The sequence below is a fragment of the Dermochelys coriacea genome, chromosome 6 (assembly GCF_009764565.3).
Source record: "Dermochelys coriacea isolate rDerCor1 chromosome 6, rDerCor1.pri.v4, whole genome shotgun sequence".
In the NCBI taxonomy this organism is placed as follows: Eukaryota; Metazoa; Chordata; order Testudines; family Dermochelyidae; genus Dermochelys; species Dermochelys coriacea.
Window position 1 is genome coordinate 24302869 of NC_050073.1, and position 12430 is coordinate 24315298.

General features: G+C 41.5%; 1 protein-coding gene and 1 long non-coding RNA gene across 4 annotated transcripts in view; one reads left to right on the forward strand and one right to left on the reverse strand.

Moving 5' to 3' along the window:
- The window catches only part of KCNC1 (potassium voltage-gated channel subfamily C member 1), a 157038-nt gene that overhangs the window by 36879 nt on the left and 107729 nt on the right, over window positions 1-12430 (reverse strand). The window lies entirely within an intron of this gene.
- The window catches only part of LOC119858064, a 108354-nt gene continuing 98476 nt past the window's right edge, over window positions 2553-12430 (forward strand). Inside the window, exon 1 of the long non-coding RNA XR_005293773.2 lies at window positions 2553-2680. This is a non-coding gene — a long non-coding RNA (uncharacterized LOC119858064). The remainder of the gene's footprint in view (window positions 2681-12430) is intronic.

Below are 12430 nucleotides of genomic sequence, written 5' to 3' on the forward strand. Positions count from 1 at the left end.
AATTATTTCTGGGCCTAGGGCGGCAAAATCATTAATCCACCACTGGCCTGAGGTATCATGTTCTGTCAGGTGCAAACTCTAGCTGAGAGAGTTCAAAAACTCTGCAATGTGAACTTGCAAACCAAAGGGTCTTGTCCAAGATGATTAATTTGTGCAGGTTCCTGCAATTATAGGATTCTTCCCCTCTCCTATCCCAGAGACAATTAATGAGAAAACTGACAGTTCACTTGCTGTGGCTGAGTGCCTCCAAGGTCCGACCTAATTATGAAACTGATATAGGAACATGCATTATTGGTGAGGTTTATGGAGTTCCTAATAGGTGTAACAAAGGAAACATTTTCTTTCTTCTCTCTCTGATTTTATCTTCCTGTCATATTGATTGAGATGACTGACATTTTTCTGCAGTGAGACAACTATCGTAGTTTATTTCTGATCAGTGCTTTATTGGCACCACTTTGTGCTACAAGCTTAGTCCTCTAGCTTCTAAAAAGATTGCTGCCACAAGAAACCCTGGGATCCATTCAGTAATGCTAGAACATTTGCATTGTGCAGCTTGCTCAAGAGGGACAAAATTCTGTCCTTATGTTCATCTGGGCAGCTCCACTGATGCCAGGGGCAAATTCATCCCTGGTGGAACTCCATTGAATGTGTGCCAAGGGGATTATTCCGAAGAGAACGCTGGCAGAATTTGGCCAAAGGGCTACACGGTAAATTTACCGGTTTTCAGTGTTTCTGTCTGCGAAATAGGGGGATGCAATTGATGGGCCCCCAAAAGTCCAAAAGCATATAGACTATAAGGATAGTGGACATGAACAGTACTGTTATAGAAGGAATGATAATTTATCAACGTAAATCAGAAACCTTTCTGGGAAATGTAGTGGAAAAAGAAGATTAGCCCTTGCTGATCTATTTATGCATCTAGGGATCTGCACAAGAGCTACTGGAATCTTAGTTCTAGCATGTATTGCTAGCAGAAGGATGAGGACTCCGCATTATCCCATGAGTGCTTATTGGTGGCTTGCTGCCATCCCCAAAAGTCCCCTTTATATTTAGAGTCAGAGAAGTAGCTAGACCTGGCAGTTCCCCGGGTTTGGGTTTGCTAGCTCAAGATGGAGGCAGAGGCCTTTTTGGAAGGGAAACGGGGTGGCACAAAGCTATTGCAACTTCCTTTGCAATTGGGAGGGACAGGCAAAGGGTGCCCGCCCAGCTGAAAGTGATTGTGTTGGCCAGGAAGGAGCATGGCCAGACATGCATTGTTTCAGCTTTGCTTCATGTCTGTACAGAACGCTTGGTTCTGTGTGGAACTCAAACCTGCATAGCTGCAAACCCGCTCGGTGGGGTTCCTTAGCAGGAACCTTTTTCAATGTTATTTAGCTCTATTTCTGGCTTTCCTTTCAGAGTCTTCTCTTTCTGCATCTGCCTCCCCCCCCCGTACCTCTTCTCTCATTTACAGTCCCTACTCTTATTACTTCTAAGAACACATTTCTAGCCCTCTCTGTTGCCATGGCAATGTCTCTGTCTGCTTTGCTTGCAACCCTAATTTATTCTCTGACTGTTTTCACTGCATTCTGTTTCCAGGGCTCTTTTCCTCCTCCTTCCAGGCCACTTACCCTCTCTCCTGCCATCTTCTCTCCCCCATTCAAAGATTGACAAGGTTTCTCCTTCCCCCATTGCTACAAGGTATCTCTCTCACTCTCTCTTCCAGGCTCCCAAGGATCCTTTATTAAGGAAGCTTAGACTTGCAACTTCACAAACTCTTTGGGTGGCCTTTTCAGTAGATTCAGAAACTGGGGACATCAGACCTCCAACAGAGTAGAGCCCGCTTCTTATCAGTCACAAGACCCTGGATGGATGGTTGGGACTCCGAGTTACGCAGGTAGCTGGGATAGTACAGACCCCAGAAAAGGGAGCGCTAGCATGTATGACTCATTTACTATTTAATGACTAAGAAAGGGAAAATATGTGGGGAATCAGGGGACAGGCCTCTGTATCTCCTGTGAACTGTAACTGACCAAGACCCTAGCTGATGTTCCTGTTCAAACAGTCAGCAATATTTCTTTAACTTATGACACTTTGCCTTCTGTTTTTTTCCATGCCCCTCAATCCCAGGTGCAGGAAGTATACTTGCTGTAACCTACAGCTTCTCATCTCACCTTATCTTGTAAATCTTATGCCTTCACTGTCACTCTTTATGTAAGAAAATAACACACAAAATTCTGTACAGTTCTTAATTATTTTTATCTTTTAATAAAGTGTCAACATTTACCAAATCACAGCACTGACTATATCATAGTCACTTCCTAGTCTGCCTGTGAGAGAGGAGTGGTATACGAGCCATAACAGTAACCTTTTCAATAGTCATCTTCCTTTGTGACTGTCCAATCCTACCATCTCTCTCTCCATCAGCCTGACCCACTTGTAGGAACTTTAATAGAAGTCAGGAGCCTAAATACCTTGAAGATCAGGACCTTCTTTCCCAGCATGCCTTTCTGAGTCTGGCCCTTTAAATTTGGCAGAAGCAAGCAACTGCAACCCACAGGTGGCCATTTTGCAACTGACTACAGTTTGTTTTTTCCAGCTAGTAGGTTCTTTTAACTCCTGGTACGTTTTCATTTTCTTTTTCCTGTGAGATGATGGAATGTTCTCATGCTCAAGCTAGTGAGATACTGCAGTTTCTCAGGTAAGATGGTCTAGGTACTGCTACAAGTAATACAAAGTCCCTTTTAAGATTCTGATACCACAGACGATCTTAGCTTTAAGGAAATAACTGCTTTCATTCATGAAGAATATGGTTAATGTCATCTTGCTATTGAACTTGATGAAGTTAGTCAGGGGTTCTGATTTATAATGGATCAGTCAAATGGTCAGGGGTTTGTTGGGATATTTATTGGTTTGGTCTAGAAACAAAACTCGGAATCTTACCAGACCAACTTTTCTTCCCAGATTTCTGAAAGTTTCCTAGTTCTAGATAACCTGGAAATACCACCAGAGAAGTCCTTCTCATGGTGTTTCAGAAATTCCTCTTCTAGCTCTAGCCAAAACCCTGAAGTGCAGAGATGTCCTCAACTTTAAATTTGTCAGCAAAAATGGTCCTGTTTGAATCTGATGTCAACGTTCAATTTGGTTCCTGTTTTATCCAAATTTGTTCACCCACCCCTACTTCTGATATTCATAGAAGTACTATGAGAAATCCTATGACTGCCTGGGAGTGTGAATGGCAGTCATTGCGTAACACATGGTGGCCAATGAAAATTTCAGGGAAGCAACAAACATACAGGTTTCAGAGTAGCAGCCGTGTTAGTCTGTATTCGCAAAAAGAAAAGGAGTACTTGTGGCATCTTAGAGACTAACAAATTTAACAAATTTGTTAGTCTCTAAGGTGCCACAAGTACTCCTTTTCTTTTAACAAACATACAGACACCTAAAACTTTAATTAAAAGAGAATAACTGCTAATATTCTAGGGCTTTAGATTCATAGATACTAAGGTCAGAAGGGACCATTATGACCATCTAATCTGACCTCCTTTTTAGAAACAAAAGTGGAGCAGTTATTACGCTGTCCAGGAGAGATACATCCATGCTAATTCCTTCATTACAGTATATTAGCTGAAATTAGAGTTTCTTAAAATTCTTTCTACCTATTTCAGTTCCGTGTGTATTCACTGCATCTCATTCTGCTACTTTACTGTATCTGCGGATGTATGCCTTGTGTGCTTCTGCATGTACACAACAAGGCACTATAAAATATCACCAGTGTAATGACATTATTAATGCTTAGCCTGTCAGCAGTAAATGCAAATGACAGCATGTCACTTTTACTATAGAAAATTGGCTCTTTAGCAAGGGTATGTAGCATAACCCCAGATAGTTTGGGTTGGGATTTTCCAAGGAGCTAAACTAGAGTCTCCCCTCCCCACTAGACTACACTGAATTTCAGTGGGAAGAGAGGTTCTGACTCTCTGTCTCCTTTGAAAATCCACCCCCCTCCCCCCACGTAAGTACTAGCTCACAATGGATCCTTAATGACTTGTACTTAGAACAAGTATTTTCATCACCTGCATCCCTCTGCCTCTCTTGCTACTCCCACCATCACCCTCACCCTCAAAATAGTTTTTAAAAGGGTCTTTCATAGGAATGTTTTGTAAAATTTTTGCACTGTTAATGCTGGTGCAGCTCCACCTAGGCAAGGCTCCAGTGTTACCTCAGAGCCGGTCTAACAGACAAGGTATTAACACTGTCGCTTACTGGGGCTCCCAATGATATTAGTATTGGTGTTAGAGTGATGGCCACTATTTTGGCTGGCACACCAGGAACTGAACTGGTGACCCTTAGAACTATAAGACAGAGCTGTTACAGCTAAGGCTTTCTAGCTGGGGTTGTTTCAGACTCCTCTCCTCTGTCAGATGGGGAAGCTCTAACATTGACCAGTGGGTTACATAAGCAACAGCGAAACATTTCCACTAAAATATTCTTGGTGCTGACAATGCTTTTGTCAAATCAACTAGTTGAAAACATGGACTGCACTTTAAAAGAAATGTTGGGTGAGTTAAACCTGAACTGAAGGGAAAATTGCCTTCCACAGAAAGTAAAAGGAATGGATTGTATTTTAAAGGTTGCCAGAAATATTCAACTGTTTAACTTGCATCCTGCAGAATATTCAACATTTTGCAGGGTAATAGGAGGGCTCAGCTTGGAATGGAGTAATTATCTGCTGTGTATTTTCAGTGTTCTGCTTAGCAATAGCCCGCATGCAGATCAGCTATGAACACTTGCAAAAGTGCCAAATCATTTCTGGAGGTTATCAGCTGAGAGAAGGATTATTTGTTGTTTTAAATAACCTTGTGGGATCTTTAGCATCCACCTGTATCACAAACAACCCAAAATAATACTTTGCACTCCCCCGTTAGGAGCTCTTGATGTCTTAAGTGCTGTGGAAACATTAATTAATGAAAAAAAAAAAAGGAGTACTTGTGGCACCTTAGAGACTAAAGGTGCCACAAGTACTCCTTTTCTTTTTGCGAATACAGACTAACACGGCTGCTACTCTGAAACCCATTAATTAATGAATCTGTCCCCACAACACTCTTGAGGGGTAGGCAAGTAAATCCTATTCCTCTTCTGTAGACAAGGAGACCGTGAAGCACAGAGGTGAAGGTCCATCTTTTAAAAGATGTCAAATAATTTGGGGTGCCCTACTCAGACACCCAGGTGCCTCAGGTTGATCAGTGAAAAACGGTGACACCCAAAATCATGGGAACCTTTTGAAAATATGCATTTTAGGCTCATATTGACTAGCTCCTAAGTGCCTAAATCCCCTGTGAAAATGAGATATAGGTGCCAAAATTAGTTAAGCATAGCAATGCTGAGTGCTGCAGTGCCTAAACACCTTTTAACAATTAGTTGCTGCCTTTTCAAAAGGGGCTAATGACCTTCAGTGCCTCAATTTTTGGGTGCTCAGCTAGAGCCATCTTAAAGGGGCCTGATCTTCTGAGGGTACATTCTCAGAACTTTTTGAAAATCAGGCCCCTTTAAAATGACTCAAGCTGGTCACGAAAAAAGCATTGGTTACTTTTGAAAATGTAGGCCCATATGTCTCATTGTTGTGTCAAATGAGGGTTATGCTAGGAGTCATACCTGTATAGGACCAAAGGTTTTACCAAGCCTGAGTTTTGTGGACTTGATGCAGGGATTGTTTGTGTGGCATAGCAGAAAAAATCCTCCTCCAATGCTAGCGCCAAAAATGTAGCTCCTAGATTGAGGTATGTTCCCCACTTACGTGTGTATGTAATGTCTACACCATGAATCTACCACCCCACCTCCAGCCCTCCATTAGCTCAAACCAATTCTCCCTCTTCACACTGGAGTGCAACAAGCTCCTCTGTGCAAGGTCCAGGATGCTTGGTCCTCCTTTCCTGTGCAGTTGAGCTACAACAGCTCCACTGAGTCCAGGCACTTCCACACTGATTTTTTTTTTTTTGGCTGGGTAAGGGGAGATTTGCTCCACAGTAGGTAAATGTATATAAACAGTTACAGGCCAAGATTTTCAAAAGTGACTCATGATTTGGGGTGCTTCCATTTTTTGTATTCTTCACTTGAGACACCTCAGAGGGGCCTGATTTTTCAGTCAGTGCTGACCCCCCAGTCTCTGACTATCTGGCTTTTTGAGATGTCTCAAGTTGTGCTCTTTAAAATTGAGGCACCCAGAATCACTAGTCACTTTTGAAGATCTTGCCCAGGATACATATCCATGAGTGCAGTACCACAGTACAGCATATAAATATAGGGAAAGTGAATTGAACTGAGTTTGAGACTGCAGGTCAAACCAAAAGGAACTGCATTTTCCCCTCCATAATGTAACATAACTAGATCTCACATGTCCTTCATGCAGCACACCCTTCTTTGCTTAAATAAGAGGTTTGAGCAAATGGTTAGGGAAAAAGTATATTTTAAAACATCTAGCTGTTCACCTTGGATGTTAAGCTGGGGGAAGAGAGTCTGTAAGGAAATCAAAACCTAATCAACAGGGCAATTCTGCTAATTTTTCCGAAATATCCTGCAGAACTAGCTGTGGGCCAGAGCAAACATGCATAGAGCTGGCTCTGAGGCTAAACTGTTTGAAGAAATATTTCAATACCTGGAGGTGTGGATAGCAAACAAGCATGAGTTAATTATGCGCTGCACAAAATAAAAAAGAGGGAAAAATTAGGACCAAAGCCGAGCAAAACAAGAAAGCTGTGACTTTTATTCAAGACAATTGTTTCCAGGAACCAGCAAGGGCAGAAAATAGCATTCTGCATACAAGGCTTGTTTTCCTCCCACTTTATCACTTCTGGGCTGCTTGAGTAAGGTGACCATACTTCCCTGAAGTGAAACCAGGACAGTGGGTAAGTGGTGATGCCAGGCGGCTCAGGCCAGCCACCAGTGCTCAGCTCTTTTGGAAATCCAGCACAAAGTGACTTCCCTACATGCATGTAATAATTAGTGTCTGAATCAGAACCCATGTTTTCTGGTGCCTCGTCCCATATTCTAACAACCAGTCAATGCTGCCTCCCCAAAGAAACTAAACTTGACATGCACAATAACCACAACTAGCACATGATTTGGACCCCATTCTGCCTCCTTTACAGTGAGTGGTACAGTAAGTGCTACTCAGGGTGAGGGTGCTCATGGCAGAATCTGACCCATGATAATACAGGACCTAGGCAAGTTAAAGATTTTGGACAGGGAAAAAAAGCCAGTTTTTAAAATGTCCTCCTCTGCTATTAGTATTTGCATTTTACAGACATTTTTATCTAAATACCAATGTCTACGGAATACTAAGATTTCCCGCCCCCCTTCAAAATAAAACCACAATTTTAGGGGGTTGGGGGGATTGGGAATCACTGAATGTATTTTAAAAAGCAGTAGCCATGGTAACTGAGTTGCATTCAGTTACTAAGGTAACTGGTGCAGTAATAATGTTTGCTCTAAAGTCAGACAAACCTACTGATGCTCTGTTCATTTAAGATATTGTATAGATTGTTGAGCTATTTTTACGGACCCAAATCTGTAAATCAGAAAAGCAATTTACTCTCTATTAACATGACTAATATAGTATATTACTTCCATCTTCAGCAAATATTTTCCTATTAAGATTCCTTAGATGATCACTATTAGTATTTTTTTTAAAATCATTCTTCAAAGTGAAATGGATGATGCATAATAATATTGGGTAGGAATCTTAATCCTGGGAGAAATCTTGAAAAAGAATCCAACCATGAATTCTCCTGAAATCTTTCAAATTTAAACCCAAGCTTCATGTACTTTTTAGCCAGAGACCACAAAGTAGGTTTTGCTAAAAATTTGCTAATGAATTAAATCAATACAATTTGGAATGAGTTCTATCTCAAACAATCAATACAAGCTCAGTGATGTACAACAGGCAGGCTGCTAAATTGGTCTAAATAAATTTTCAATTGATTTTATGTTTTAAAACTGAATTAGAGCATTTATAGTCTCAATGAATAAGATCAACTACAACTTATGCAAACAAGAATGTTTGTTGGTTTGCCTTATCTAACACTAGTGGTGAACTTTTTACTATTTAAAGTTACGTAACTTTTATTAACTAAACCTTCAGAATTGCTTGGCCCTAAAGCCCATTCTATACTGCAAACAAAACTGTGCCAGGAAAGCTGCTTGCAACATAGTTGTTCCTTAGATACCTGTAATGAGGCTATTTTTTAAACTGTCTATATGGATCTTCATTACTGAAGTATCTGAATGCCTCCCAAACATTAATGAAGTGATTATGTGCATGCATGTTGGAGGGAGGGAGTATTATTATCCCATTTGTAAAATGGGGTTCTGAATTTCAAGGGAAGGATAGATAATCACAACAATTACTCAGCTGTACTGGGGAGTAGGAATAAGGAATTCCTTGCTTCAAAGCTCAGATTGCAACTCCAATTACTTGCCTGATGTTTCCCACTGTGAATGAGTAGGGAAGGGTAAAGCTGTGGGAGGATGGTTGGCTCCCAGGAGTAGCTGGCGGAGTGCATAGGCAGGAGAAAACTGCTTCATGGAAAGGGGTGAAGTCATAGACTCCTCTTCCTGAGCAAGGAGGACACAGGGAAGGAACTGTGATTTGGAGCTAAGTCTCTAAGTCCACAGTGCCCTTTCGGGCAGTTTATGCACCAGCCTTTGCTCAAAGCTGGATCCAATGTCACAATCTAGTCCTATGTGACCTGTCCAAAGGTATACAGGAAGCCTGAGACAGTGGCAGGAACTGAATCCAGATCTCTGTTTATCTAGATATTTATATTGCCCACATCACCCGAGTATTTGTGTGCCTCACAGATAGTGAATTTATCCTTGAAGCACTCCTGTGAGGCAGGGAAGTAATATAATCCCCACTTTACCAATGAAGACCTGAGTGGCAAAGACTGAGGGACTAGTTTAGTTCACTGGGGAAGTTTGTGGAAAGCTGGGAATTGAAACCAGGTCTCCTGACACCTGTTGTATATAGAACAGATTGGTCCTTAATCATGATTTGTAACAAGATTATTCCGACCAATACTCCAGCATAGCTATGAAACACCAGTAAGGTCCAGTTAATGTCACAAACTGAAATCAGGTGTGGAAGTAGATTTGCATAAAATTGTGGTATTAGCAGGTTCCTTTAGAGAGTTGCAAGGCAAGCTCTGAGGCTCAGTGATACGAGTAGTGCAGCAGCATGTGGCTAGGGGTCAGAGGTGAGCAAATATAAAGAAGTAATTATGATAGAGTAGCCTCAAAAGCAGCTGAAGAGAGCAGTGTAGGTAATATGGCTTGTTCTTTGCCTTCCCTCAAGTCTGTAGGAACCTTTCCACAGCAATTCTGTATTGGGGGGTTGGCAAGATTGGGATGCAGCATGGTTTCCCTCAAAACCCCACAGGTGTATTTGGGTAGAGAACACAGTTGCCAACTTTCATGCAGTAAATAAGCACCCTGACTTTCACAATAAGCCAAAAATCTAGCTAATCCCATTTCAAAAACAAGCCAATCCTACGAAACCCAACACACTATGTGACTAGATCCCCCTGCATGCAGTCTGGGAGTGTGGTGGGCCCACTGTGCACCCCTGATTCTCTCCCCCTGCCCCTGCTTGCTGGGAGCCAATCAACAAAAAAGAAGCTAGAAGCCAAACAAGCTACAAGCCAAAAACTAGCCAACAAGCAACTCACAAGCCAATTAAGACAAAAACAAGCCCAATTTCTGCATTTTTTTTTTCCGGGCGTTTGGCATGTCTGATAGAGATCATGGGAGATAATGGTGATCCTAGATTTTAAAAGAACCTGGTTTACTTTCTCCTAGCAATGCATGCATCTAATACTCATTAGCATTAAGTGACTCTCGTCATAATACACATCTGTAATGACCACTAGCATGAATCACACTCCTGTCCTTGCTGCCTGCCCAGTGACTCCCAGTAATTCTCAATAAGGCTCTTCTTTGCATGGACGAGACCCAGTAGTATTAGCAATAAGTGAACTACTTCATAAATATAACAGAAGCGAGAGGGGAGAGAGAGAGAGGACTTTGCTCCAAGACCAGTTTTCTGGCATAATCAGGTATCTATAAGGAGCCATCGCTCTTAGGCATCTTAGAAGTTAGAAACGGGAAAAGGTTTCTTTTGTTCATCTTGCTGCAAATGGGGTATTCTCCCCTAGAGTATATTTTCCTGTAGTATTTAAAGCCCAAAATATAAAGCTTCTACCACTTCCCTGGGAGAATATTACACAGCAGAATACAACTAGTTGTCCTTGAATTTAGTCTATTTTCTCCTTGCTTACTTAAAATCCCATTGTTCCTAGTTATACTCCTAAATTGTACACTAAATAATTTATTTTCCTTCTGGTGTCAGTGCCCTTCAGATATCTCCAAAATGCTCTGTTGTCTCCTTAGTCATTGCTTAGCCAAATTATATAAAAAGAAAGAGTACTTGTGGCACCTTAGAGACTAACAAATTTATTTGAGCATAAGCTTTTGTGAGCTACAGCTCACTTCAATTCTAGTAAGTGCCACAAGTCCTCCTTTTCTTTTGCGGATACAGACTAACACGACTGCTACTCTGAAACCAAATTATATACTGTATGTCGAGCTGTTTTAATCTTTCTTCCTAAACCAGTCCTCTGGCTTGTAGGTGGTGGTGTGGTTTTGTTTTGTTTTGGTTTTGTCATTCTGCCCTGCATTCCCTCCGGTTGTCAACGAGCAAAGGAAGGTCAAAAGCTTTCCAAAGCCAAACCTGTATTTGAATATAGCTTCTTAAAAAAAAACGAACTAATAGGAGATCATTTATCAGACTGGACATTTCTTGAATGAACTCGCTGTTAAAAGAACTAAAACCAAAACCTGTTGGGCTGAAGCTAAATGCTACTGTTATGGGTTTTTTTTTGATGGAAGTTATTGTTATTGCACACACAGACTTATGTTTAAGCTGATAGGCTATAGAAGGATGGTACTTCTGAATACCAAGTTTTAAAAAATCTGATTAAGCATGCCAGTTTGCCTGCGTTCCAAACCTACTTGACAAACAGCCCAAGTACAAGATGTTCTTGTCTGCTGAAACTGATGGATACACGACACTTCCCCCCCTCTCCCACCAGACAAGTATCTATGTAGCAAGTGGCTTAAAATACAGTAAGTGCTTTGGTAAAGCATTTATTACGATACTGTGCTCTACTAAATGGGACAACCTCGGTTATAAATCCCTGGCTTGGTCTCTAGGGTTGAGATTTTCAAAGCTACCTAGAGGTTTTTTCTCTCCGTAACCACTATTAGAATTTCATGGGAGATGTGTGATTTAATTCCCCTAATGGGCTTAGAAAATCTTAACCTACATCCCTGTGTTTGTGAAGATTTGGAACTTGCTCATGCTCGCAGATTTCCTTTCTCCCACATGAAAGGGACTCTGCCAGTAAGGTGATACCACAGAGGGCAGGAACAGATGGTGGCTGGGTGAGGAGTGGGGGGGGGGGGAGAGAATGCTGGAGGGGGCTGCACACTTTCCAGACAGACTGCTCTGATGCATGCCCATGCACTAGCAGCCATGAAAAAATAGATTCTCCATCACCTCCTAGGGTAATAGTTTTGTGTTACCTCTCTACCCTAAACATGTATCCATTATGAATTTCTTCATTACTTCACTAGCATAATAGTACCCTTAGGGCCTACTTTTAAACAGGTCTATCTAGTGGTTAGAAATTCACATAAAAATAACCCCAAACCCAACTGGCACCAAAAGACACTCTAATTAGCACTTGGCAGAGGTGCCAGGGCCCTGGGGAAAGAGAGGGAAATCTGTAGAACTGGTCCCTGCAGGGCAGAATTGAGGCATGTTTGTTGGGTGTGAAAGCTAGTACTGCTGCTCCCTGTGCTGTACCTGTTTAATTGGTAACTAGAAGACTTCAGTGTCAAGGGCTGTCAATCTCTGCTCAGTGTCCCCTTCTGGTGGCCTCATTTTAACCTTATCACCTGCACTCCTGGCCTTGTCTGTTCATTGTTTGTCCTTCATGTTCAATTAAATTCTGCGCTCTTTGGCAGGGAGATGGCCTTTAGTTCTGCTAGGCTCCTCCCACCATTCCAGGATTAAAATAGGCTGGCATCCTCCATGAGTATTCAATTCTCCTTTTTAAAAAAAAAAAAAAAAAGTATTAAGAGAAACCATCTAGCAGGCATTGAGCTGCTATTCCAACACTAAGGCCATCCTGCCTTACAGGTTGAGGTCCCATTTCAAAGTTAGCACATTTTCTAGAAGATGAAATAGGCATTTTGTCAGGAAATAATTATAAGAAATTATACCAAAGAAGTATAAAGCAGTCTTTGGGGTATATCAAAACTTCTAAAGAAGGGAAAAATTGGTTTATAGCTAGCTTTGACTCTGGGAATCAATCTTGCATTATCAAGTGAA